This window comes from Lonchura striata, chromosome 20 (genome assembly GCF_050655825.1).
Source record: "Lonchura striata isolate lonStrDom1 chromosome 20, ASM5065582v1, whole genome shotgun sequence".
Taxonomy (NCBI): Eukaryota; Metazoa; Chordata; class Aves; order Passeriformes; family Estrildidae; genus Lonchura; species Lonchura striata.
Genome location: NC_140722.1, coordinates 9,331,299 through 9,357,687, shown reverse-complemented (window position 1 = coordinate 9,357,687; position 26,389 = coordinate 9,331,299). Strand labels below are relative to the sequence as shown.

The 26,389-nt window shown below is 47.3% G+C and overlaps 2 long non-coding RNA genes across 2 annotated transcripts in view; one reads left to right on the top strand and one right to left on the bottom strand.

Annotated features, from left to right (window-relative positions):
* LOC144247184 (uncharacterized) overlaps positions 1-20,816 on the top strand; it is a 36,903-nt gene extending 16,087 nt beyond the window's left edge. The window contains exons 2-3 of the long non-coding RNA XR_013340891.2: positions 13,620-13,779; positions 20,589-20,816. This is a non-coding gene — a long non-coding RNA (uncharacterized LOC144247184). The remainder of the gene's footprint in view (positions 1-13,619; positions 13,780-20,588) is intronic.
* Positions 20,817-24,184: 3,368 nt separating this feature from the next.
* The window catches only part of LOC146765730 (uncharacterized), a 34,285-nt gene continuing 32,080 nt past the window's right edge, over positions 24,185-26,389 (bottom strand). The window contains exon 3 of the long non-coding RNA XR_014949671.1: positions 24,185-26,191. This is a non-coding gene — a long non-coding RNA (uncharacterized LOC146765730). The remainder of the gene's footprint in view (positions 26,192-26,389) is intronic.

The window sequence follows — 26,389 nt, the reverse complement described above, 5'->3', positions numbered from 1 at the left end:
AGAGATGGAACAGGAACGATTTGATCTCCCATCACAGAGATAAAGCACATCGTTCTGTCTTTCTAAATGCCACAAAGAAATACTGACCAGATCTTACTGTGCTGATTGAACTGTGTCACCCTGTGATGAACACACCAGCTGGCACTGGATTTTTTTTTTTTTTCTGTTTAATGTTATTTAAAGTTTTTGTGCTTACTTTTGATAGCCACAGATTTAAGCTCTTGTCCCTCATCAGCAGGCTGAGCTTCATAATTCCTGATACACATCATTGGCAAATCAGTTTATTTCACAGACTGCTCCTTTTTGGAGTTTTTTGGAATATTTTCTCTGACCTGGCTCCTGCATTTGGATGTCCCTCAAGGCAAACCCAACATCTCTTTATAATGAATTCCAGGGACTTGTCCACATGGTGATCTCTACCTAAAAATTTCCAAATTTGCTCACCCTTTTCTGTTCATATTTTAGCTTTCCACCAATTCCAAGTTGGAGAGGCAGCCCTATGGAAGCTGCTGTAGGACCATATGGCCGTAAATAATGATGATATTGATGAAAATGCCCTTTGTCAGCCCATATTGGACATAATCAAGCACTGATCTCCAGTTCCTAAGCAACCACAAAACTCCTGTCCAGCAACTAAGTCCAGAACAGGCTCCAGGTTTGCTTTGGTCAAAATATCTTCCGTGTTAGAAAATTATTAGCTCATTATGAGAAAGCCTTGCAGTGTTTTAATTACTGGCTGCATGAGACTTCCAGCTAAAGTCACCCTTGGGAATGATAACAGTTTTTTTCTTGCAGGAGCAGCAGAGCCCACCCTGCTGCAAGATGCAGCATCTCCTTGGGAAAAGGATCCCTCCCCACATTCCCAGGGTTCATTAGGAAACACATCCACACTCATTTTCACTCCTCCAGCGTGAAGCAAGAGGTCTTACAGAGCTACAGATAAAAGCACTCCTTGCTCCTGAAGATGGAAATCTCCCCTCCCTGTCAGCTTCCCAGCATTTCTGATCACATTTCTGAGTAAGGAGTTATTTGATGGAGCTGAATCTCTCTAGGTTTCCTCTCTTATCTGCTTGTATTAAGCCACTTCAAATTTCCCTCTGGGCAAAAATTAAATCTGAATCAGGAAAATCATGATGGAAAATAACATTCTCTCTCCAAAGTATATATTATTTTTTCTCAGTTAATTAAAAAGTGAATTAGACTGATCCTTTTCCAAAGTTTCTTGAGTGTCTGGAGGTTGTGGGAAAAGGAGCAAAGACAGCTCAAAAGGGCATGAAACAGCCCTTTGCAGCAGGAGATGAAAGAGTCAGCACAAGAAAAACTCAATTCCTTGGCACCCTTCAAAGGACTTGAGTGTCAGCAGCCAACAATCAGCAGAGCAGGGTTGAAACAGAAATCACAGGGAGAGTTGGTCACCTGGACCTGCTCTCACATCTTAGCCTGGGAGAATGATGTCCCAAAATGTCCAAAAATAGAAATGCTAGACACTGAGCAAAGGAAAAACTGCTGAGAGCCACCGTGCCAAGTGCCCTCCATGGGCTCTCCAGAGGGCACGTGGCCACTGCAGTGCAGGTCACCAGCAGGCAGGGTCTGCAGCAACCACACCAAATAACCTCCCTCCCCTCCATCCTCGGGTTTCCCAGGCTCAGTTGTAGGGCAGCCACCCCCTCTGCAGCCTGAGCTCCTCTCGGGGTCCGTCTCTGTGGTGCCCTGATGACCCCAAGATTGTAAAAGTCCTTTTTTCTCCCATCCCTAGCAGCCAAAGAAGGTGTCTGGAATGCTTTGGATCACATTCCCAAAGTTGTTTCTTTTTCCTTATCTAGAACATTCTTTCTCTGACCTGCTGAGCTCCATTTAGCAAGGAGGCCATGGCAGTCTGCTCTGCCCTCTTGGGTGGTTTTTACCTTTTAGATCAAAAGTCACGTATAGTCTGTTTACAATTTCGTGCCAATACCTATTTTCTATGTTAGACAGTGTGTCTCTACCTTAAACCAATAGAAAAGTGTCACCATCACACCAAGACATGGAAGACAAGAAGGAGAAGAAGGTCAGGACACGCCCAGATCCCTCCATCTTGACCCCCTGAATCACATTCTAAAAATCCCAAAATCCTACTTTTTCACCTTGTGCCAATTCAGCTACTTCACTACTCAAACCCTTGTGACTTGTAATTCCTCATACAAAACTGGTAGCTTTTTCCACCAGCTAAAGTCAAAGCCACAGCTCTTTTTGACTTCATCCCAAGGTCTCCGAGCCCCCTGCCCCTCTCAAGACAGCCAGGGCAGCCTGAGGGATGTCCTGGACTCCAACAAGCTCCCTCCTGACCTTCAGTGCTGCTAGTGGTCTCCCCAAATCTCCCTGTCCTTCCTCCCATCCCTCCTCTGGTGTATCAGGAATCTCCCAGAGATGCTGAGCATCATCCCCAGTGAGCTCAGCTCGCATTTACCTCTCTCTGTTGCTTCATTCTGGGGACAAGGAAAACTGTCCTACAAGAACTTTCATACCACAGTGATACCTTTGCTTTCAGAGCAGCCGAGCTGTGCTTTGAGCTGTGGGAAACCCCAAGACTCTCTCTGTCCAGTGAATCTGAGATTGAACACATTTTTCCTTCAGAAAAGGGTTTTTTTTCCCTTTTTTACTTTTTGGCTCAGCAGGCAAAAAAACACGTCAAAGTACCTCTGTCAAAACTGAATCAAATCCCAGCTTTTTTTCTTGTATTCTAGGTAGGTGACAATTCCTGGAGTTACATCCCCAACACCCAGTAGCTTTGCTTAGATATTAAAGAATCCAGCTTCAAAAGTGTGGATTTAAAGATGTCTCTGCAACACTTCTGAGCTCTTCCCACCTGTCAGAGCCATGCTTCCCCAGAGCGGTGCCTCTGGCAGGCAAAAGCCAGGATGCAATTCCCTGGATTCAGCAGAACATTATTTATCTGAGCAGGGAGCAACAATAGCACAGCAGAGATTTCATTTCCTTTCAGCACATAAGAAATCCAGCGAGCGAAGGTGAGATTCAATAATGCAGCAGACAGAAAGGGAGCAAGGCAAGGGAAGGTTTTCAAGTACTTTTCCTCTGCAAGGAGGAATAAAAACCTTACAGGAGGCTTCACATCTGCATCTCCCTGGTTATCTCAACAAAGGTGCCTCAAATACTCCCCACACAGACTCACCACAAGCTTTCCTGCGTGGCTGCAGAAGGACTCAACTTCCCAGCTAACACAGCTTAATGTGGACTGGCTTGGGGGTTGCCATTCAAACCATTGATCCAGCTCCTTCATTTCATCACTTTTTTTTTTTTTTTCATAGGGAAAATGTGCTGCTTGATTGATTCTGGAGGACAATGAGCACAAAGGAACCTAAATTCCTGATACTTTTGTTCCCAGCAAAACATGTCAGGCGTGCTGGCAGGAGCTTTGCAGACAGCAGTGAGCCCTGGGGCCTCAGTTCAATGAAACAGGTGTTGAAGTCCATCCTCACCCAGGGAAAAATTTATTTCAAATTTAAAAATTAGGAATTATGTATATATATTGGAGATTTAAGCATGTGCTTAAGCATGTACAGGCAAACTCTGACAGGAAGGGTGGGCAGCTGAGCCCACCCAGAGCTGACAAACTGTGAAGCAACTGATGCTCACACGAGTGGAAGGAATGCACAAGCAAGAGGCACAGAAGGAGGAGTGACATCTTGGCACTTCATTGTAATCAGAAACCCAGGTTCTGGCAGTGCCTCACGGCTTTACTTTCAGCCAATACAACAGAAAATGTTGTGCCTCCTGTGCAAGTGGTTGCAAGAATTCATCGGTCTCATTGGAAGCCAGAATAATCTTTATCACCAAAGACTTCTCGAGATCTGACTGTGAGCCAAGGACTGCAATGAAATGTAGGACTTAATTATGTTTGACAAAAGCAAGTCAAAGGCTGTTTCACATCTGTGCCACTTGACTGGGGCTTCTGCTTTATCATCTCTTCTCTGGTCCCTTGCAGAAATTTAATATTTATGGCCAGAAATTAGGTCAAAACCCAGGAATGAATAAATGTTTGCAGCTCTTTGCAGGAGACAGGGAAAATTTCAGATTGCTAAACATGAAGCAAACTCCACTTTGATGACCCAAATGGCCAGACAAAGCCTCCATCAGTAAATCAGGAGCTTCACCTGAGCATGTGGCATAGCTGGGCAGCTTGAGCTGCACTGGTGGTGGGGCTGCACAGGAGATGCTCAGGGTAAAGCTGTTCAATCCACAGAGCCACTGCCCACCTCTGGGTGTTTTATTTCTCTGACATCCCTTAGATTCGCTTTTTAAACTGATGGTAGAAGTTACCCTTACAGAAGAACTCAGGAACTCCACAGTTCACTGGTTTTTAAGTGCCTGGATTTAGATTTCAGGGATCTGAGCCTCAAGTGCTTCTTTGGGAAGTGATGTTCCTACAGTGAAGCTCTTCCCAAATGTAGGGCTGGCATACAACAAACTCCCTGACTCCCAGCCCTCTCCTGAGACCCTCTTCTTCCACTCCAGGATCTTTGACCCCCATCAGCTGCTCAAAGGAACAGGACACTGCACAATTTAACTTTTTACTACGTGCTCCAAAGCAGCCAGGCCGAGTTTGAATGTAAAGGGAGGGGAAAATTTGTGTCTGGTTCAGCAGCACAACCCCAACAGCATCACCATACACTCAAACCCACCTGCCTCTCCCTTGTGTTCAGCAGCCAGTAAAGCAAACTGGATAAAAGCAACTCCCAAGTCATTTCTGAAAACTCAGGAGCAAAAAGGGGGAAAAACAACCATTTTCTTTATGCTAACTTTATTTGGGTAGCAATTATTTCCCCATATACCTAAATGTAAGGTCTGAATTAAATTTGGCAGAATCCTTTTAAGTGAATTTATTGAAATGTGATGTTTACCTATTACTCCTTATACCATTCAGGGATTGTTTTTCTCATATACTTGCCCCTGACAGTTTAATATTTACACCTATATTAAACTATTCACACTGCTTCCAACACATTGTCTGACATCATTCAATCTTTAATAACTTGCCTGCAACAAAATTGTTTCCAATATACTTTTAAATCTTGCAGCAAGACTACTGGTGCCAGGTACTAAAAGCTGACACTAATGGTAGAAGGTTTAGACCCAGAAATCCAACAAAAAGGTTTATCATGCTCCAAAGGAACTTGAAGATACAACATAAATATGGAGCAAAACTCCCAAATCCCATTTTGTCTTCTGGCTTTTACCTTCTGTGAGGAGATGATGACACAAAATCTGTAGGTTGTGCTGCTGCCAGAGGAGTCTGAGTGCAGGGCTTGGCTTTCCAGCACTTTGGGGAAAATGTGTTGAACCAGCTCAGGGATGCTGGTGGTTACCCCAAAGGGGAGGGGAGCAGAGCCCCACCCGGTGCAGGAATTGAGAAAGACCAGGTTTAGATTGGATTTTTGGGAGAAATTCTTCCCTGTGAGGGTGGTGAGGCCCTGGCACAGGGTGCTCAGAGAAGCTGAAGTTGCTCCACCCCTGGAATGGGTCAGGGTCACATTGGATGGGGCTTGGAGCAACCTGGACCAGTGGAAGTTGTCCATGGCAAGGGGTGGAATGAAATGAGCTTTTCTTTCCAACCCAAAATATTCCATATTCTATGATCTGTCCATTAAACTCCCTTTCAAGAAAATAAGCATTACAATAAAACAACATAATCTCAGCAATAATCCCACCCTGCCAAAAACCAGATGCATATTTCTGCATCCACAGGGTTTATAATGGACACAAGGTTGTGGCTCATGGAAACCATCACCTTGCTGACATTACACTTTCATATTACACCAGGAAAAAACAATCTAAACTTAACAAAAATATCTTTGTAAATTAAGCCCAAATGAAATTAGTACTTGATTCTCCTGGAGCCACCCACAAAGGCAGAAAAATAATCTATTATTCACCTGGCTTTAATTCCAACTTCTCTGGAGAGCTGAGGTCACCCTCTATTAATCACAAGTGTGTTACACAATGGGCAAAGAGGTAAAAGCTTTGTTGCCTGGTATTTATTCTGTCTTCCTTTTGAAATAACAAACCCAAGATAAACAGAAACCTTTTAGCCTGCTCCAGCACTAACCACAGCCTGTCCTGAGGAGCTGGGAGCCAGCAGGGCACTGCACCAGAGGGAAATGTGCTGCAGGCACTCAGGGAAGGGCACGTCAGAGCTGCTGCTCACATTTGCCCCCACCCGCTTTAAAGCACATCCATCCTGCTGTATTTTTAAACATTGCATTATTTTCTTAGTAAACAGCTCATCTCACTGAGAAAGGCAAAAGCAAAGTGTTGGGGAGTTAAATAAAAATGCCTTTCCCGCCTGACTCTTCATTCCTGATGCCTCTGGAGGAAGGGGTCTCTATGGGACAGATCAACCTTGTATTTCCCATCTCCACCGAGGTTTTGCTGCCCCAAGAGGGGATCACCAGCCCCCAGGGACAACTTGTGATGGAGAGGCTGGAAATGGCAAGGCATGAGCCACAGCTGTGCAATTCCAGCAGGAAAGAATACTAAGGACCCTTTTTGCACTGCTTTTCCTTTCCATGCATGGAAAAGACCAGCAAAGCCTTTTCAGACTTGCAACATGAACACTGGCACAGTCAGGCTGGATTTGGACCAAGGTTTAACTCATATTCCAGGTAACTGAGCAGAAAAACAGGGCATTGAGAGAGAGGGCACATTCATGAATATTTGATGTTTCTAAGACCAGATTAGATGTCTTACAAAACAAATACCCTGTGTCTACAAAAGCAAGGGAACTTTTCTGTTAGTGATGTCCAAGCTTCATCCACTCCCTTCCAATGGTTTTTTCCTTCCCCAAACCATAACTCAGGGTTGTCACAAGCCTGGGGATAATCTCACCTGGAATTGGGGCAGGAAAGGCTTCAGAAGAGCAAATGCTGCCCCCAACGCCACAGCATCCCAAGCCTGGGATATTTCTGCTGCAGAAAGTCCTCAGGTATCCTTCTTTCCAGCTGGGCTTCAATCAGAGGCTGTTCTTGGGCCAAAAGGTACTGGAATAGTTCAGACTTCACCAGCTCAGCTGGAAAGCTCATTCCTTCAGTGCTTTGAGGCTCATTAATACAATGGCCTGTCCCTCACCTTCTCACTCTTGGGCCTTCCCCTCTCCCCAGAGTCTTTGCACCAGGGAAATTTCAGCCTTCCAGAAGTGATCATCCTGCTGGAATAATTATATCTGTGCTGAGCTAATTCCTCTCCTAAAGAGCCTGGCAAGCATTAAGCAAAGGCAACCCAGCTCTGTCCCCTCAGTGCATTGAGAGGCTTCACACGAGCACAAGCCATTGCTGACAGCCTCACTCTCTGCTTCCCAGGTGTTTTCTGCTTCCTTTCTGTTTCAAAGTGCCAAATGGAGTGGGGTTTTATTTGCAGGCAGGAGCATTTCTGACTGCCTGCCAGGCAGAGCGAGCCAGGCTGGAGCTGGGCAGGCACAGAGACACGAGGGAGCCGTGGCTGATTGCCAAGCCACCAGCCCCAGGTACAAAGGCACCTCCCTGACCCAGCCATGGGGGCAGAGGCATCTCCCCAGGCTGATCCCAAGAACCAGAGCAAATCCACCTCCAAATGGGAACTCTACCTGTGTCGGACAAGGGAAATGCTGCAAACACCCCAGACATGGCAGGAAAAGCTGGGAGTCCCTGGCAGGTCCCAGCTCCATGGCAGATGAATTCCCCTGTTGTCTGCTGTGTTTTATACCCATCCTGGCTCTCCTTGAGGATCTCTGTGAATAATCTACAGGAAGGGCAGCAGTGGCTGATTAATGGGCTGATCCCACAGAGTCAGGACAGACACCTACACCAGGAAGGAATTGGAAATATGAAAATAAAAGCTTTCCTTTATTTTTTCCTCCTTTCTCGTGTGTTTATAAATGATGAGTGATGGCCATTTCATGTCAACAGTAATAAAACCCTCACAAAATACAAAATTCTTTGTCCTCTTCTAGCTAAAAACTAAGTCTCTTTCATATCAAGAAATATTTCCAGAGAAAAAAACAATTTTTCTCTCTATTCATCTCTTTATTGTGGCATTTTCCACCCTCTGTAATTCACAGCTTTCTTCATCCCAGCGGGGTTGAAAATTAGCTCTGCCACCTTGGCCATCCAAAAGCACTGTACAGCTGGCAGCACCACCAATTGCCCAATTTTCTTCAGCAGTTAACTCCTCTGCCAAGAGGAACAGAGTGATTTGCAGCCACGCTGCCCATGCATTTCCTTGCTTTGTGTGATTTTCTGTCCTTGTCTTAGGCTGTCCCAAACAAATAAGAGCTAAATAAGAGCTGTTCCTAACCAGTGGTGCTGTCTCCTGCAAGAAGTGCTCCGCAGCCCTGCCATGACCCTGGGAAAAAAATACGGAAACATCCCCTCGGGGGAGAGGAACATGGTAAAGATAAGGAAAAGTCCTCTAAGATGAGCAGGATCCACTCCTCGAGGGCCATCTGGGAGACCCCGGGATGAGCTGGGATTGTTCAGTAAGATATCCAGGGGAAAGAATTGCCCAGGTGGACTGGGATAAGCCCTGGTGACAGATGGCTTCTGTCCAGGGCTCCTCCTGCCCCCACGGGCATCAGAGTCCCCCCTGGAGCCAGGGGCACTGCACCCAGAGGCTGTCATCAACTCACACACAGCAAAGCCACTCCACTAATGAATCCCCTCTAGAATCTGAATTAGCATCTCTCGGTAACAGCAAATCACTCCTGATTTCTGATTGCTTATAAATAACCCACCAATGACCTCGGGAGCTTTCAGACACGGCTCAGGAGCCCCAGTGTGCTGCTGAATTCCCTTCCACCCCATGGGACCACTGCTCCCTGGACACAGCCCAGTCAGGCTGGATTCTCAACTCCCTTGTTGTTTTTGCTCTTGCAAAAAAAAAGGACCTTTTTAATCCCCAGGAGGCTGGCGGGAATATTTATGGCACTACCTAATAATTAAACTATTTATGATTTATCCCAGCTTCCTCTTCCATACAGTTGACAGTTCTTCATAGACTGACAAGTTAAATGGATGTAACAGATCCAGTGCTCTGCTACATTTACATCGTGGCACCTTCTGGGTGGGCAGCAAATGGCAAAGAGCATCATCCAGGACTGGCCTCCCACACAACTTCCTCCCTCTTCACAGATAATTAGGCTTGTTGTCAAAACCTTTTAATTTCTCTACTCTGTTCCTTGATTTAATTCCCTCATTTAATTCTAAAAAACTGCTTTTGGAAGTTTTTGTATGTAAAAAGTGAAGTTAAATTCTCTTCTGTTCAGTGACATGTTTCCCAATGCAAAAATAATTCACCCTTTAATATTTAGAGGGGCTGAGGGGCACTGCCTCAAGAAAGGCCAGGAGGTGACAAGGGTGTCATCTCCAGGAAGTAATTTTTAATGCTGGTATTTAGTAGTCCTTGGCACTGCAACAAAATCTGTCACCTAAAAGTAGGGAATTGTTTCATCAATGTGCATTAAATGAGGACCCCCAGTTTTTACATCATAACACAGGGCTGAGCTTCACTTGGTCGTCTCTGCTTACCCAACATCACCAGTGGTTTTTTATAGTAAACCAGTCTGTGCAATAGGATTCCTTTTGTTTTATAAAAGGCAGTAAACAGTACCACAAAACCTCGCTCTATAATTACAGGAACATTCAACTGTTAATCACAGCTTAATTGTTTTGTACCTTTCGTCAAATCCTGAACTACTCAGACTGTGATAATTCTTGTCATTAGCGTCTGAACCTTGGGGCAATCTTACTCTAACATCTTAACATTTGCACTCTGTCACTAGAGAACAGCATCAAATATGCAGAACAGGAGCCAGGCTGGAAATGAAAGGTCTTGTTGGAATTGCAAGAGCTCTAATCAGAGTTACCAACCTCCCTCCCACCAGTGGAGGACTCCAGAGCTGGGACTGGCATCTCTTTGCACAGGGGGGCTTATCAGAGTAGCATCTGGGCTTTTTCTCCCGCAAAATATTGTATTCTCCATCCCCCAGCACCAGCCCATGCACAGGAGGGTGAAAAGGGGCACCCACACCCAGCTGCAGCACTGAGGGAGAAGCACCACCCCGAAATCACAGCACTGAGCCAGGGTACAGCACTAGATGAGCATGAGACAGAGCAGGTGAGCTGGGACCCAGGACACACAGATGTCTCATGGTGGCTCATTTCAAGAGCCACAGAATCAAATGCCAAGTAATTCCAGCTCCCTAGGAAGGCCTGTTATCTCTCTGATTCCACTTCTTTTGATGCAGTGTCTTTCATACGTTGTTGATCAGAACAATTTACAGCCAGAGAGGAAAATAACAACTTCAGGCTTCGGTGAATTGCATCCAGCAGCCCTCTGGAAGAGCAGCAGAGCTTTTTATCCAGCTCTTGTTACATTTCTGCCATAGTTGGGTAATGCATCTCAGCCGTGTGGCTGCACAGATCCCTCCATCCACAGAACTCAGCTCCCAGATGAGGCAGGATTTCTCCCTGTTAAAAAGTGCCAATGGTAATGCTCTGGAACTAAAGCTGGCAGCAGCTTGTTTCAAGTGCATGGGCTGAACACCCAGCTCTGGGCTGGCAAGGGCTCTGCAAGTGGTCAGAAAACTGCTGTGAGTGCTCAGTGTGCTACGGGCTCCGTGCACAGAGCTCAGGGACACAGGGAGGGAGGGATGCACAGGCACTCAGCAGGTGCAGCTCCACAGCCTGGGACACGTCCTCCAAACCTGTTTCCTGCCCATCAGTGGTCCAGCACCTCCTTCCAGGGCAGGGCAGCACCGAGTAGTAACTAATTCAGCTGCCCATAACCATCACAAACCTTGGGCTGGGCATGTTCAAGGAGGAAAGAGAAGCTGCAAGAGCCAGCAGAGAGGTGGGAATGGGACAGCTCTGCAGATTCCCTCCTCCCAGGCCACAACATTGCACCTTCTCTCCTCTTACGATGACAAAAGGAAATATTCAGGTGAGAGTTAGGCACTCTTTCACCCCTAATTCTGCCACAGCCACTTTCATCACCCTGCTCACCCTGCTGACCTCAGCCACAGCCTGCTCCTCCACAGCAGTTCTCCCATTTATCACCTTTTCCAGGCCCAAAACCCACACGACCCCTCCACAATCCGTCTCCCAGCTCAGCGCATGCGTTCAGCTACTCAGGAAGCTTTAAGGTCACGATGTTCTCATCTAATTCCACTTTCTGTAGACAAGAGCCATCTATAAACCCCCAGCTCTCCACAGGAGCCTGGTGTCCTCACAGACCCCAAGCCATCGTGTCAGCCACAAAGGACATCACTGACGTCTGAAGGTCTTTGCTTTTGCAACTTCACCCACTCTTCCCAGGAACATGTTTGCCATGGCCCTGTATTTAATCTTCCTTTCTCTAAAGCAATAGGCAGTGGCTCTTATCAGCAAAATCTGCAGGGCACCTATGGTCAATGGCTTCTTAATAACGTTTCTAGCAGTACGTTCCCAAAGGCTCATGTAGCAGAAAAAAAATTAAACAAAATAAAAAGAGTGGAAAAAGCAGAGAAAAACAAATGGCTTGTGCATGGTTCTCCTGGAATTGTTTAATAATCCACCAAGTAAAAAGCACCGCAGGGGAGAGGCAGGAGCAGCACTCCCAATTACACCCTCTGTAGCCTAACAAACCAGAAAAACGTGGTGATTGCTGGTAGTTGCCAAATCCTAATGCTCCTTAACTACCTGTATTTACTGTGTTTGGTTATTATTGTGATTTGAGTGCACGCCCCTGCCTCACAAAACTGAGGTGAGAGCACCTGGGAAAATCAATCCCTCCTATCCCACAGTTCCCATATGGCCTTTCTGTTCCTGACAGGAGCATTCACACAAATACAAGGCTGAGCTCAAGCTCCTGAGGTTTTGCCAGAGGAAAATCCTAATCTTTTCCATATTGGTGAAATTTGGAGCTTGACCTGTGCTGACTCAGCCCACAAATACATCAAGTGAGGACAGGGTTATGGTAGGCTGAGATGTTTCCAGCAAACCCCCAAAAAATGAAATTGCCCAACACTGGAAGAGAACCACTGGGACCAGGTGTGGTTCCCAGCACAGGGGCTCCAAACCAACTCCAAAATGACCCCAACCTTGTGGCAGGAGCGTTGCTACAGCCACAACAGCTCAGGAAAAGCAAGGCTCTTTGCAGCCCAGGACAGACAGACCCAAAGATTTTGCTGTCATTTTACAGAGTCTGGAGAGAACATTGAAATTTTCATTGCTCCTTTGATTCATAGCACAGCTTCCATGGGAAGGCCAAGCAGCAATGCACCAATAAAGTTTATTTCAGTTGATTTCTCCCTTGATTGCCATGAAACTCTTGCAGACACACACAACTGTCCACACCCCATGTACTGGGACCACTTCTGCCCACATCTTGCAACTTTTAATGTTTCAAATATTTCAAGTTTAGCATCCCTTAGCCTGGAATCAGAGATAAGAGTCTAAGGAATAATGAAGAAAAAAGTCAATTTGTCGGAGAAGAACTTTAAGCTTTCCTTGGCAAAGAGTTATCTGTGGTTCTTACTGAGAGAACCAGGCACGGTGTTACATGGACCTTTTAGGAAAATTAAAATGCTATTGCTACTCCAACTCCACTGAAAGCCAACACCATTATTCACTAATAAGCTTAAGGGATTTCACAATTTCATTGCAACTCCCTCAGAATCTGGACATTACCCCAGTCTCAGTCACAGGTACATGTCAGAGTCTCTTCATGCAACTGAGAATGGTAAAATTAATTTGCTAATTGAATGAAAATCCAGAAACATGTCAGGAATATCTCCCCCAGGCCAGGCTGCTGGTGATGCTCAGCAGAGGAGCCTCCTCTATCCCTTTTTCCCCACTCTGCTCCCTTTGTCAGCTCTTCAGCACTGTGTGCAAATGGGGACATCTCATGAAAAATTGCTCCTATTTGTTCCAGTCTGCTCTGGCTTTGCACCTCTCCCCACATGAGACCATCAGGATGATGTCCTGGTTTCCTCCCCAGAGCCACTGTATAGATGGGAAAAGGACACAGGAAAACTGATTTTCCACAGAACATAACTTGTTTTTACGGTGTATGTTACAGTCACCCTGGAGAGGGAGGAAACCACTTTCTTCAGTGAAAAGAAATTAGAAAAGAAGGCATCTATATTACAACCAGAAAATTTCGTTCTATACAGCCAGGAGCAGGAGAAATTCCCCATAACCAGTGTGATTTAGGAAAGAAGACAGTGCAGAAGGGCACAGATCCTTTTTTACCAGCAAAATCCCAGGGCAACTGCCAGGTTGAGCACCACACCGAGGGACGCAGTCCTGCTCAGGCAGAATCCATCCCACACTCATTTCTGAACTAGGAGTGAGTCCTGAAAGTCCAGACCAGCACCTCATTTGTCCATGGGAAATTTTTCCATCCATCTTTCTCCACAGAGCCACCCCACACAGCACAACAGTGCTCCCAGCACTGTCTCCTTGACCAGAGGAGAGCAGAACAAACATGAGGACAACCCCTTCCCCGCCTGTTGCTGAGGAAGCAAATCTCCTTTCTGGGGAGTTTTACCAGCTTGTTTCCCAGTTGTTATAAAAATTATAACGATGATAAATTTCCTGGCCTTTATGCAGGGAGTTCCACCAGCCCCATCCAGGCTGCAGCACAGCCTTGCTCAAAGGAGGTTTCAGGTCCTGTTTGTGGAGAAGCAGGAAACAGGAGGAGTTGCTCCTTACATCTCTGAGATTTCAGGGCTTCCTTGATGGTCTCACAGAGAAACTGACTCCACGGAAGGTAAGAACTTCGGTGAGTCCCACCTTTCTGGGTTCCCCTCGAGCTTTTTTCCACCCTCCTCACAAACAGCAGCCTGCCCCAGCTCCCCACGGATCTGAGGGGGGAATGGCTTTCCATAAACAGCCCCTAACTGGAACCTCTGCAGCCTGGGGCTCTCATTAGAGGCTGGGAGCTGCCAGCACAGAGCCAAACTGGGATGAGTTCATCCCAGAGGCAGTGGATGGTGCAGAGTAAATCACTGCAGGGAAGGTGAGACACTGGATTCCCTGCCCAGCCTCCTCCCTCTGCAGTGCTCGGGGAGCCCAGCAGCACAGACCTGCTGGGGACCACCCTCCTTCTCCACTTTCCACCCTCCTCCTCCACTTTTCCACCCTCCTCCTCCACTTTTCCACCCCGCTCCTTCTCCTCACCCTGTCCCCAGATTCAGCCAAGGCTCAGGGCTCCCCTTGGAGCAGGCACAGCCATCCAAGGGAACAATTTCACCTTTGGATGTGACAGGAGATGCCCTCTGGATTGAAGCCTCCAGCTCAAGCCATGCTGTGCCTCAGATGTGGCTCCTACAGACACACCACTGATGCCTTCTCTTTGTTCCTGCCATTCACCAAACACCCCAGAACGTTTCTCTGCCATCAGTTCACCCCAGGTCCAGGCTGAGCCGAGTCAGTGACACGCAGGGAGATGGAGCAGGCCCAGGAGGCTCCTCCAGGCTCATCCCTCTGTGCTGTGTCCATGCTGGACAGCTCTGCCTTCCTCCACCACGGGCTCTCACTGCCACCCAGCCCTCCCAGAGGAGTCCCCAGGCAGAGCCCCAGCCCCAGAATGAGCTCAGGTCTGTCTGGAGCTCGCAGCCAGGAACCCAACACGCTGCTTTTCACCATTCCCCAGCTTCTGGCTATCTGCCTGCAAGGTGCGGGATGAGTTATCAGTGCCCACAGATAACCAGGCAATTGCAGATAATTGCTCAGAGGGATCAGAACCTTAATTGAATATCTGCTCTTCTCCACGCAGGTGTAAGCCAGGGGGAGTTGGGGTTGTTTTGCCTTTTTTAAATAAGGGCTCCTCGTGAGCTGACAGGCGTTAAACTCTGCCAAGCACCTCTTGTCACTTCCAAGACCCCTCTGGACTCGAGCAGGACAGATCCTGCAGGATGCTCCCACCCACCAGTGCCTGGGGCTGCAAATTGCAGGACAGAGCAGAGCTTGCCTAATTAGCTAATTCTGCTAATTTAAAGCATCTCAGCAAGGCATACGATAGCATGCAATTTGACCTGCCCTCGCTTCAGGGAGTCATTTTGTGGATTCTTTTCTTGGTTTTTCAGGATAATATTGAATAAGAATTATTGGAGAGAACCAGGAGGCACATTTCCTTTGGAGAGGGGATTCCCTCCAAAGGGCAGCACCTCCAGTTCGAGGTGTGGGGCACCCCAGGACCCTGTCAGGGATCCCCAAAGTCCTACTGATTTCAGCAAAATACACTTGGCTGTTGCTTTAAACACCAATGAGATTTCAGACTTTAGAGAAACAAGTGGAAGTTGAAAAAAATCTCTTTTTTGATGTATCTCTGCTGACTTGTGACATCCTTATTTCCATCTCAGCCACACGTTCTGGCACTGCATTAAATGGTAATTGTTCCACGTGGTCCCTGCAACATGCAGGTATCCCAGCAGGAAGGATCCCACAGGGATGGGAGACATGGGAAATGCTGGTCAGACTGCTGGACTTCAGACAGAACTGCTACAAATCAGCCACAGGAGGCTTTCCCTATTGTTATCTGTCTTTTCTATCTCCAGTTTCCTCAAGAACCACGTGGATAAGCTCTGGCTATTTATTTAGTGAAAGCAGCAATGAATAAATGTATTTATGTAGCAGCAGCAGCTGAGATGATGAAGCACATCTGCACATGCTGAAACTCCTGCCAGGAGCTGAGTCCCTCTTGCAGCAGCTGGAGGAGGAAAAGGGAGGTTGGGGAGCAAACACAGAGTTGGTGTGCACAGCTGGAACATGGAACCCAAATCACCACCTGCCCTTTTGAAGAGGTGAAAGATGAAATAAGCAGAAAAAAACAAAAATAACGTGAAAATTGGCTTATCACTGATTTATCTACAAATCATGTTTCAAGTTTAAGTTATTCCTTGCAGGATGAGCTGTGGACATGGGAGTAATTGTTCACAAAACATGTCCTGATGAGGATTTTCCTTTCTGCTTCAGAGCAGAGCTAACCAGACTCATATCCCATCCATTTTTCTGGCTCTCTCCTGCCCTTGGGTACCTGAGGAACTGACCTCCATGTACCTTTGCTGGCTGTCACATTGGACATTTGCCCAAGAGTAAAAGAACACACATTTCATCAACCAGGCTTCCCCTCACCCAGAGGCACCACTTGATGCTTTTTAACTGCAGTTAAGCAGCAGAAAGACTGAAACAACACCACTAAAAACCCCACAAGGCAGCCTTGAGCTGGTGATATCATCCAGGCAAGGAGCAAACCCCAGATCCTGCACTGGCAGCAGAGGAGCCAGCAGCCATCCAAGAGACTGCTTTCATCTGTCTCACAGTAGGCTTGGAATTTAAATCAGGTGCTGCAGCCCGCTCCAGCTCCAGAGCTGTAATTGCATCAAAGAGCATCTCACGCCTGCTGCATCAAACAGCGAGCATGAAGAATTGCCAAAGGAAAATCAAGGTGGAATTGGAGTCGTAAACGAAGGCACATAAAACCAGCTGAGGCAAGGGCAGCTTTTCCACACTTCTCACACACCATAGCTGTGTGGTGAGCAATGTCTCCAGGGATGGAACGTTCCCTCAGGCCACCCAGCCCATCTCCTTCCCAGCACCAGCTTTTTTATATTTTTTGGAATTATTTTCATCTTCCTTCTCCAACTCAGAAGAGCAACAAGAATCTGGCACAGGTGGGACCAGCTGAGCCTTCCTCCCTCTTGATTTGCCAAGTGGTTCCACACAACTGAACATTTTTTCAGCCCTTTTTTTCCTTAACATTTCAGGTGTTTCAAATTCTGTTCAAGAAATACCCAGTGACTTTCTTACTGTCTGGATAAGAACATGAGATTCATGTTGGGTTGTTATTTATTTTTGTAGCTTTACAGAAATGTTATTTTATTCACAGATCCCTGTTAAGAAAAACCTCTCAGAGGGTCAGACCTCACTTGAATGTGTGAAAATATTCACATTGCAGGCTGTTTATCAGCCCATGTGAAGGAAACACTTTTCTTGTGATGAATACATCCCTCCCATTTTAGCAAGGACTACTCAGTGCCATTTCACCTAAATTCTTACTGACCTTAGAAGAAAATCCCCTTTAAAATAAATTTCATTAATTAATCCTTCTTTCAATTTCAAGAAGAAACAACTGGAAACTAAGAAAACAGCCACAACATCTCCTCAGGGCCCAGCATCATGAGCAGGATCTGATTTATCCCATTGATTTATCCCATTGGAAGCTCCCTGCCTGGAAGCACAGCTAGCCTGAAACAACATTTCCACACAGCAGTCATGGAAGAGATAAAACATTAATGACAGTCAACAAATTCCATCGTTTTAAAGTGTTTTCCATTCCCAACTGCCACTGCTGGCAGAGGGGAGCATTTGGAGGTGTTTCCAGCTTGCTCATAGTAAATAAATCCCTTTTCTCTCCATCTGCCATACTGGAAGTGGCATGGTGGGTTCCCCTCTTCCCTGGAGAGCTGGAAACCCCTGAAACACCATCAAAAGCAAGGACATAATTCAGCCTGGCTGTAGGTTATAAATATTCCTACTCCAGGACCAGACACATCAGGGGAAAGCTTGGTCACAGCCCCCTCAGCGGAGCCATAAATCTGCCCTTCACCCCAGAGCCCTGCCAAGAGCAATGAGGCAGCCTTAGAAATCAAATATACAAAGAAATACTTGGAGAGCCCAGGGACAGGGCAGTCATTCCCACCTTCCTGAGGGGAAACCTTGGGTATCCTGGAGGAAAAAACACTCTGGGAAGACCTTAGAGAACGTTCCAGTACCTAAAGGTGCTCCTCTGTTTGGGGAAGGACTTTGTACAAGGGCATAGGGTGGCTGTGCCACCAGCAGAAATGGATTTGACACTCCCAGCAACAAGGATCCTGCTGTCCTTGCCTCTGGGCAGGCTCAAGACTGCAGGTTTAGCTGAAGCACCACCATTTCCACAGGGTTCTTCCTTCAGAAGAGCCTCCTTCCATCTCCACACCACTCCTCTGATACCAAGGGCACTGCTGGGCTCCCCATGGCCCTCAGCATTTGATCCGAGCTGCTGATGGGTTGAGGCAATTAATGCCTCCATGTGAGAGCTGCTCTCACTGCTAAAGTGCTCTCAGAGAGGAATAATTTCAGTAAAAATTCCAGTGCAATACGATTTAAGCACAAAATCTTTGAACAACAAGGCAGAAGACCTTTATCCACCAGATACACAGTGTTTGTGCAGGAACTGCAGGCTGCTGCATGGAAATTAAATGTCATTCTTTTTTATTGTCTCTTACAGAGGCTCAGCAGAAATAAAAAATTTTGAGGACATAGGGCTGATTAAAAACAGCACACTTTGAGAGCTGCAAAGTTCAAACCTCATTTTTTTTCCTCGCTGCTCTTCACATGATAAAAAAAATATGAGTTAAAAAAAGGAGAGCTCATGCAAAGGGTGGAAAGAGGCCTGGTGCTGTACACCAGGAACTTCATCTCAGCAGCCTTGGGGACCACAAGGACTTTCTGACAGAGCAGGAAGAGGATACCCAGACCTCCTTTAAAGGACAGCAGAGGGGCAGGACCACAAACCCCGTGCCTGAGGCAGCAGGGCAGAGGTGCCAGCTCCATCCTGCTGTACTTTACAAAGGCACTTCTCCATCACACAGTGCTTAAACAAAAATTGCTTCTTTCCAGTGATCCTGCACGGCCCAATCCTCACCCCACTCACTCTGAAGTCCAAGGAAAAGCAGCAGAGAGGCACAGAGGGTTTACCAAAGGCTGCAGGACACAGGGCTGTCCCACCCCATCCCTGCCCAGCTCCCACGTGCCCGTCCCATCTCCCTTCCTCCTCTCCCAGCTCCCACCTGCGCCGTGTTTGCAGGGAACTATTTTCTGCAATCTGTCTGCCACTCCAGAGCCATTAACATCCTCCCACAATTTGGGCTGTCATTTTCCCTAATGATATATTTAAAGAAAATGATACCACAGGCAAAGCATTTCTGGGTGATTATCACACATGGCAAGTTAACAGCACCGGGCGTGAGTCAGCCCACCCTGGCTGTGTTTGTGCTCGCTGCTCCAGCTGCTGTCTGCTCCTCCCTGCAGGCACTGCCAGGAGCCACAGCAACAGCAGGAGCCTCCAGCCCACATCCCATGGAGAGATGCTCCCCCAAAACCCCACCAAGCAGGCGGGTTTCTGTCCCATACAGAGCTTACCCTGCTCCTGCAGGTGTAAGCAGTGTGTCTCACTGAAGGGATGATGCTGTAGGGTTGGAATCTGAGGTATTGATAATTCCAAGGTTGTAGAAATTCTCTGTCTTTCTGCCCTGTTGCCAAAGAAGAAGCCATAATTAGTCTGTGCTGGTTTCCAGGTTGTTTATTCTGTTTATCTCTCACATGTTCTGCTGCCTTGCCGCAGCTCTGTCCTGCAGGGCAGCGTGTGGGTCTCTGCCCTCAGTGGGATGTGACAAACATTAAATACCAGAAACTCCCTGGGCTGCATTTACAATAACGTGCCAATATCTGTCACCTACGTTGGACAGTGTGTCCCCAGCCTGAACCAACAGAAAAATGCCAACACCACAGTGAGACATGGAGGGCATGAAGAAGGAGAAAAAGGACAAGGCACACCCAATTTCCTCCATCTTGTCCCCTTTGAACCCCTAATCTAGAATCCTAAAATTTTACTTTTGCACCCTTGCCACACTTAATTATTACTCATATCAAACACTCAGAGCTGGTAATCCATCCTGTAAGATTGGAAACTCTTTTCCATGGACAGAGATCACAGACAGTGTCTCTGGGGGCTCTGTCCAGGGGGGTTCCTGCCCACTGCCAGGGTCCCAGACCTGCCAGGGCAGCCAGAGGGAAGCCCTGGATTCCGACACTGTAGGATGCAGCTCCAGGCCAGTGGGATGGGGCTGCAGGGAATTCCTGTGTTTGAGACAGGGTAGGGCTGATATAGAGGTTTTTATATAGAACTGTGATGGTCCATTTACTGGTTGGACAGTGTTATGGTGGTGCTATGCAGGCACAGGTTGGACTTGATGCTCTTGGAGGTTCTAGTCTATGATTCTGTATATTTTTCCTCCCTTTAAGGCTGAGCCACCTGCACAGCAAAGTTCAGGGACGTGCAAGACTCCCAACTCCCCCAGCCTCAGAGCTTCAGGGCAAACAGGCTATTTTAAAAATCTGATCACCAAAAATAGAAACATGGTTACCCAAGCAGATCCTAAGCACAGGGACATCCCAAAGACACCATTAAGACCACCTGGGAGCTCATTTATTGCCATTAAGTTGATGAGCAGCTGTCTCACACCCAGAGACAGGCAGCTGTCATGTGCACATCTTGTTCCAAACTGGGTTTTCTCAAAGGCAGGGTCTCTTGAGACAGTTGGAAACAGTTCCAGTTTGGCTTGTACATCCCAAATAAAGCTACACTAGGTGAGAAAAATGCTAAATCTCATTGTAATAGCAATATCTGAGGTGGGTGGGTGTGGAAAGACCAGCACATCCTGTGCATCTGATCCCCCCAGCCTTCAGGTCTGGTTCACCACCTGCAGCCCCACATGCACCTGCAGCTCCTCTCCAGCATGTTCCTTTCTCTTGCAGGTCTCTCCTGGTGCCATTCCTGATGAAATCAGGACCTTGGGCTTGTCCAGGCAGGCTTTTTATGGCACTGCCATGAGCAGACTTCCAGCCTCCAGCTGTTTGCCCACCACTGATGGCACCAAACAGCCAAGCCCTGGAGCACTAAGCCAGAAAGTGATGAAATAAAAAAAAACAGGGGTCACGTTCCGGTGCAAATAAATAAGTTAATAAAGGAAATTTATTTTCTTAGCCTGTTTTCAGTTGATGTCATGAAGTTTCAGCAGTTCCAGCAATGTGGATCACTGCACCAAGCACTCCCCAGCATCTGCTGAGCACAGAGTCATTCTGCAGCTTCTCATAACTCCAGATGACAGGCACATGTTTGGGTGAAATCCCCTCAAATTTGATTGGAAAAGAGGAAAAACACTTCAATTTCCTCCTGGCATTTTTCACTGAAAGGCACATTTAAGCTGCTGAGCTTGTGAGGAGCAGCTTGAGGAGGTGACAAAGTATGTCAGGAGCAAATCTGGCTGCAGCCAGCCTGCATGAGAGCCACCACAGGGTGCAGGGAGCTGCAAGCTGGAGCTATCACCACATGCAATTTCCCACATGGGAACAGTAAGGGAGGTAACTTCCTTTAGACCCAAAAATCTGCCAGCAATTTGGGCTGCCACGTCTTCCACGATGGACACGTGTGGATGAGGACAGGTTCATCACTACCCAGCAGCAGGGATTTTTTCCCTCTGCATCATGTGCTTCCCTGGCCAGGAGGGCAGTGAGGTAGACCCAGGGGTGTCGGAACTCAAAATGTCCCTCAGACATTTTTGGAGGTTCCAGGTCCAGGTCAGAAGCATTTGAGACCCTGGCAGGCAGCTGGAAACAGCTGTGATTTTGGATTTGAGCCATGGGATGAGTTACCAGCCTTGCAGGAAGAACAAAATGTCACCAAAGTTTAGATATCATACTAGAAGTAGTCACAAAGTAAAGGGAAGAATTTTTGAGTGCTGTACAGGGGGTTTTGATTTTGTACATGGGGGTCAGAGGTTTTAAGATGGAGGGATCTGGGCCTGCCCTGTCCTCCCTCTTTCTTCTTTCTTACCTCCATGTTCTTGGTGATGTTGGCACTCACAGATTGGTTTAGAGTAGAAAAGCACCATTTAATATAGGTAATAGGCATTGGGGAAAAACTGTAACCATGTAACATGTAATGTACCATATAAAAGATAGAAAATCACCATTTAATATAGGTAATAGGCATTGGGGAAAACTGTAACCATGTAACACGTAATGTACCATATAAAAGACAGCAGCAGCCCTGGGCAGGGAGAGCAGAAGCAGTCGGGGTCAGAGAGGATGTCAGGGTGTGTGTGTGCCTCTGCCTGAGCTGTGAGCAAACCACAGCAGCCCCAGGAGAAAATCTTTTAGATAACTTGCAATAAACTGCCTTGAGACCGGACAACAGAGACTGCTGAGCCTTTCTTTGGAAGCTCAGGTTGGAGAAGAGATTTTTCCACCACATGGAGCCACCCCTGACCCAGGGTGAGCTCTGGCACAGGGGGACACAGAAGTGCCTGGAAGCAAAGGCACTTTCACAAGCAGGGAACAAAGACAAATACCCCTTTATAAATTACCCACAGCAGCTCTCAGAGGTGATTCCCATAGGGCTGGTTGCAAAGAAACCAGCAGCTAAGGAGGGGAGAATGTGGGAATTTGAAACTTCCAGATGCTTCCAGGAGGGATCCTGCTCGGCAGAGGTGGGACACAGGACATGCTGCCATCCCTGCCTCAGGGTAGATCTGGTCTAGAGAGAGAGAAAAGTAATGGAAGTGGTTAAAATTCAATTTAGATCATTGTAGCAATGAAACCAACACAGCGAGTCACTTCTGCCTGTTTTCCAGCACAGCTCCAAGCTGCCTTCCCTGTGATTAATTTTCCCTTCTGTTGCCTTGGCAAGTTTGGGGAGACACATTGTCAGCAAAATCTGGGAAGAGACCCCCCCGGCTCCCATCCAGCACAGATGGAGGAGGGCTCTGCACCACCTCTGTGCCCACCTGCCACCCACACTGCAGAAATCACCACATCCAGATGATCCAAAAAGTGTTTTTTGCCATGTGCACGCTCCCCTGGCCCCTCACAGCACCAGGGAGGGCAACACCTCACTCAAGGCTTTCCTGCACTCCCCTTCCCACGAACCTGCCAAATTTATAATTACTGAAGGGGTGGCAGTGAACCCTCAGGCTGTCAGCACGCTGAGTGTTTGCCCTTCTTTGGGATTAATTTCTAACAGGCAAGGAATTTAGAAATACCAGAAGTAGGGGGTGTGCAATTTGGAGCAGTGTGTCACTAAATAACCAGCTCATCACCAGGTGGATACCAACCAAATTGCAGCAATTTAACTTGCAAAACACAGGTTTCCAACAAACAGTTCTGGAAGGAAAGGAAATGTCTCCTTTTGTCTGAAACACCACATTTGTTTCTCTCACCAGGAGATGCTGTTGTCAGTCACTCCCATTGCAGAATGAATTATTATTGCTAAACACTCTCTCTGCTGTTTTGGGAAGAAAAACCAGGATTGCCATAGGACTCTGCAGTTGCACCATAGCTCTTTGCTGCTTTGTTTAGGAATACCAGCAAACTGGAGCTGTGGATGTGGTTTGCCCCAGGAAATGCTGCTTAGGGTCTCCAAAAGGTTGGGTCCCCAAGGGCTTGGAAGGAGAAGAAGTGGGAAGACAGCTGCAGTGCCCCAGAGGGAGATCAAAACACACAGAAGAGAGATTGAAGGGTTATTTCCCTCCTTTTCCATATTATTTTCAGGAAAAAAAATGCCACAAGAAAGAATACCCAGGAAGCAAGCACAGAGGAGCACAGCACTGAAGGGGTCAGCTCTGCCCTCCCAAGGAGATCCATCTCAGGGCATGGCTGGAGACACAAAAAGGTCTTTTTTGGGCAGGAACCCCACAAACACACAGTTACACCTTTTCTGAATTCTCACCCAGCACAGCTCTACTGCAAAATAAAATACTGGCCAGAATCTAAGCTTCACCCCAAAACAAGCCCTGGAGCTTCATCTGCTGCCAGGAGGCAGCACCACATATCCCCCACGGGACCCAGGGGCCGTGCTGCTGCTGCTGAGAGCAGCACAGGCAGGTTTGGGGCATGTTAATGAGGCATGAGACAGCTGATCTGCATCTCTGCAGCCTTGTTTGGATCAGCATAAATTATATACACTGAGTTGATGCTGATTAATGTGTGCCTGCACCTCCGTGGCCCTGTAATGCTCTGTCTCCCCTCAGATTCCCTCAGTCCAGCTGGCTGAGACACAAAGCCAAGCTCCCAATGACCTCCAGAAGTTGCAGAGTCCACTTTGTTGGGGAATAGAGAAAGCACCTGCCATGGAGATGAGTGGCAGCAGTCAAGGGCTCCAAGTGAGAGACCTCAGGGGTCACCACAGTGGCTGCTGGCTCAGTGCAGAGCCCCTTCTTCACCAAGTCCTGGTACCTGGCACAGCAGCACACACACAGGGTCACAGCCCCCTCCAAGGGGAAAGATTCCACAGGCTTTCACCTTCCATGAATGCTCACTTCTTCTCATCTTCTGGAAAAGATAGAAAGAAAAAAAAATAGATAATGGAAAACAGATGTGGAAAGATTTTCTAGTCAACATTCCAAGCCAGCCACAATGGCTGCTCAGCATCCTGGAGTAAGAATTCTGTCAACCCTTCTCCTCAGTACCTCTTCTTTCTCTCTCCAGGTGGACAGGTTTAAGGGTGGCATAGTCCAAGCAGCACCTTTTCCCATCTAGTGGGAAGAGCTACAAATCCAGGGCACTCTTTATTGCAGGAGATCCTCTTCAGAACTAACAAATCCCTTCCGCCACGACCCCACTGTGAATATTCTAATGCCACTTAAATCCTTTCTTAGCCCTGATTCTGTTGCTGGCACGGGATAATCACCAGGCAAGTGGCATGTTCTGTTCTCCCTTTTGTTTGTGAGGCTGCCTACAGCAGTGGAGCCGTGTCGCTGTCATGTCTGGTGCACACAGGTTTCCTCCGAGTGCCTCCCCACTGAGCTCTGCCAGGCCAGCTCATTTCCAATGCTTCCCATCCCCGCTGCTCCCTGGGGATGCAGGGCAGCTTGCAGAGCCGACACGGCTGGCGGGGTGGAATTAAATCCCTGCCTCCAGGAAGCCCTTCCCTGCTATGCCAGAATCGGGTGGAATAATACCTTTGGACTTTGATATCCATGGCTTTGTGGATAGCCACAGCCAGAGCCATCTGCTTGCTGAAATCTCTGCTGCTGTGCAGAATTGGGCGCCTTGACCTCACCTCCAAAACCCCCTCCTGACCTCTGAGCTCACACTCCACTGCCAGAGCCACATTTCCACCCAAATATGCCATTACAGCCACAAAGATCAGATGGCAAGGAGGGGGAAAAAAATTTAAATTCCCCTGAATATTTAATATTAATTGAGGAAGTGGATGGGAAAGTCGGGTACACTCTGCGTAAACACTTAATATGCCAGATGGGCTGGAGTAATTCTAAGCAGTGGTTTAGTAAATGTCTTGAGAAGAAAATGAACACAGGCACAGAGCTGCATAAGTGACATCCAATAAATACTTCAATCACTGTGTATTAAAGACCTGAATAAAGGCTATTTACAAAATTTCAGTAGGTAAAAAAAGCCCACTATGATTTTAATGAGATACGAGGGCTAATTAGTAACTGGTACTTCACAAGACAGCAACAGCTGATGAAAAAAGTAGAAAGCACCCATTTGAAAGCATCACTTCTGTGCAACTGCATTTTTTTTCCAGAGCATTTTTCCTGAGCAGTTTCCACCAGAAAAACTGGCAGGCAGATGGTGTTTACTAACTGCAATAGTGGCAAGGAAAACGGCAAAATTTGGGCCTTCCACCCATGCCCATCCTCAGCATCCTCCTGCCCAGCAAGGACAGGCAGGGACAAAGAGACAAGTTCCTGCAGCCCCCTGGGCAAACTCATCCTTTCCACAGCAAAAAGCAAACGTGGACTGACATCTCTAATCTAGAGACACATTTCTCCTTCCCGTGGTAGACAACCTGCTTTTCACAGCCTTCACTTCCTTTGAAGCTCAGAGGAAGAAATGTCATGTGTCAGAGGGCTTAAGTGGGTGCTAAGAAACCTGTGTTTCCAGACAAATGGGTTTCTTGCCATTTCACATCACTTTCTACATTCATCTGTGCAAACAACAGTTGTATCCTCATTACTATTTTGAACCATGCTGTTGCCATGCTGAAATGTCACTGCATGGCAGTGGCAGTGCTCCTTGCTAAAGAGAAGCCACCCTTGGCACCAGGAGATGATGCTTATCCTGCTCTTACTTTATAAAAAGCCTCTGAGAGGGAAAAATAATTCCAAAATACTACCATCCATCAGCATCTATTTCCCAGGTATTTCTTGAAGCAAACACACAAGCATCCTCTTTTCAGGGGTCCTGTCCTCACCACTTAACACTGGGAAAAACTCTGCTCTTCTCTTCCCTCACCGTGGGTCACCCAAGGCTGCTCCAGCACTGCAGAATAACCACGGAGGTGTCACTGAGAAACTCCCCAGGGAAACAGCAGGAGGCAGAATCCCAGAAAAACCCTCTGGGGAAAAAAAAATATGAGCCACCTAAATTAGGGGAACAAAACCTACAAAAAGCTGTCACTTGGGCAAACCTGTGATCCAACCCCCTGAGTCACGGCAGCAGAGCCTGGAAAGCAGAGCAGCTCTGCCTTGGCAGCTCTTCCCTTCTGTCCCATTGACTTCCCAAAATCCTGAGAAAGCCCTGGGAGATTCACA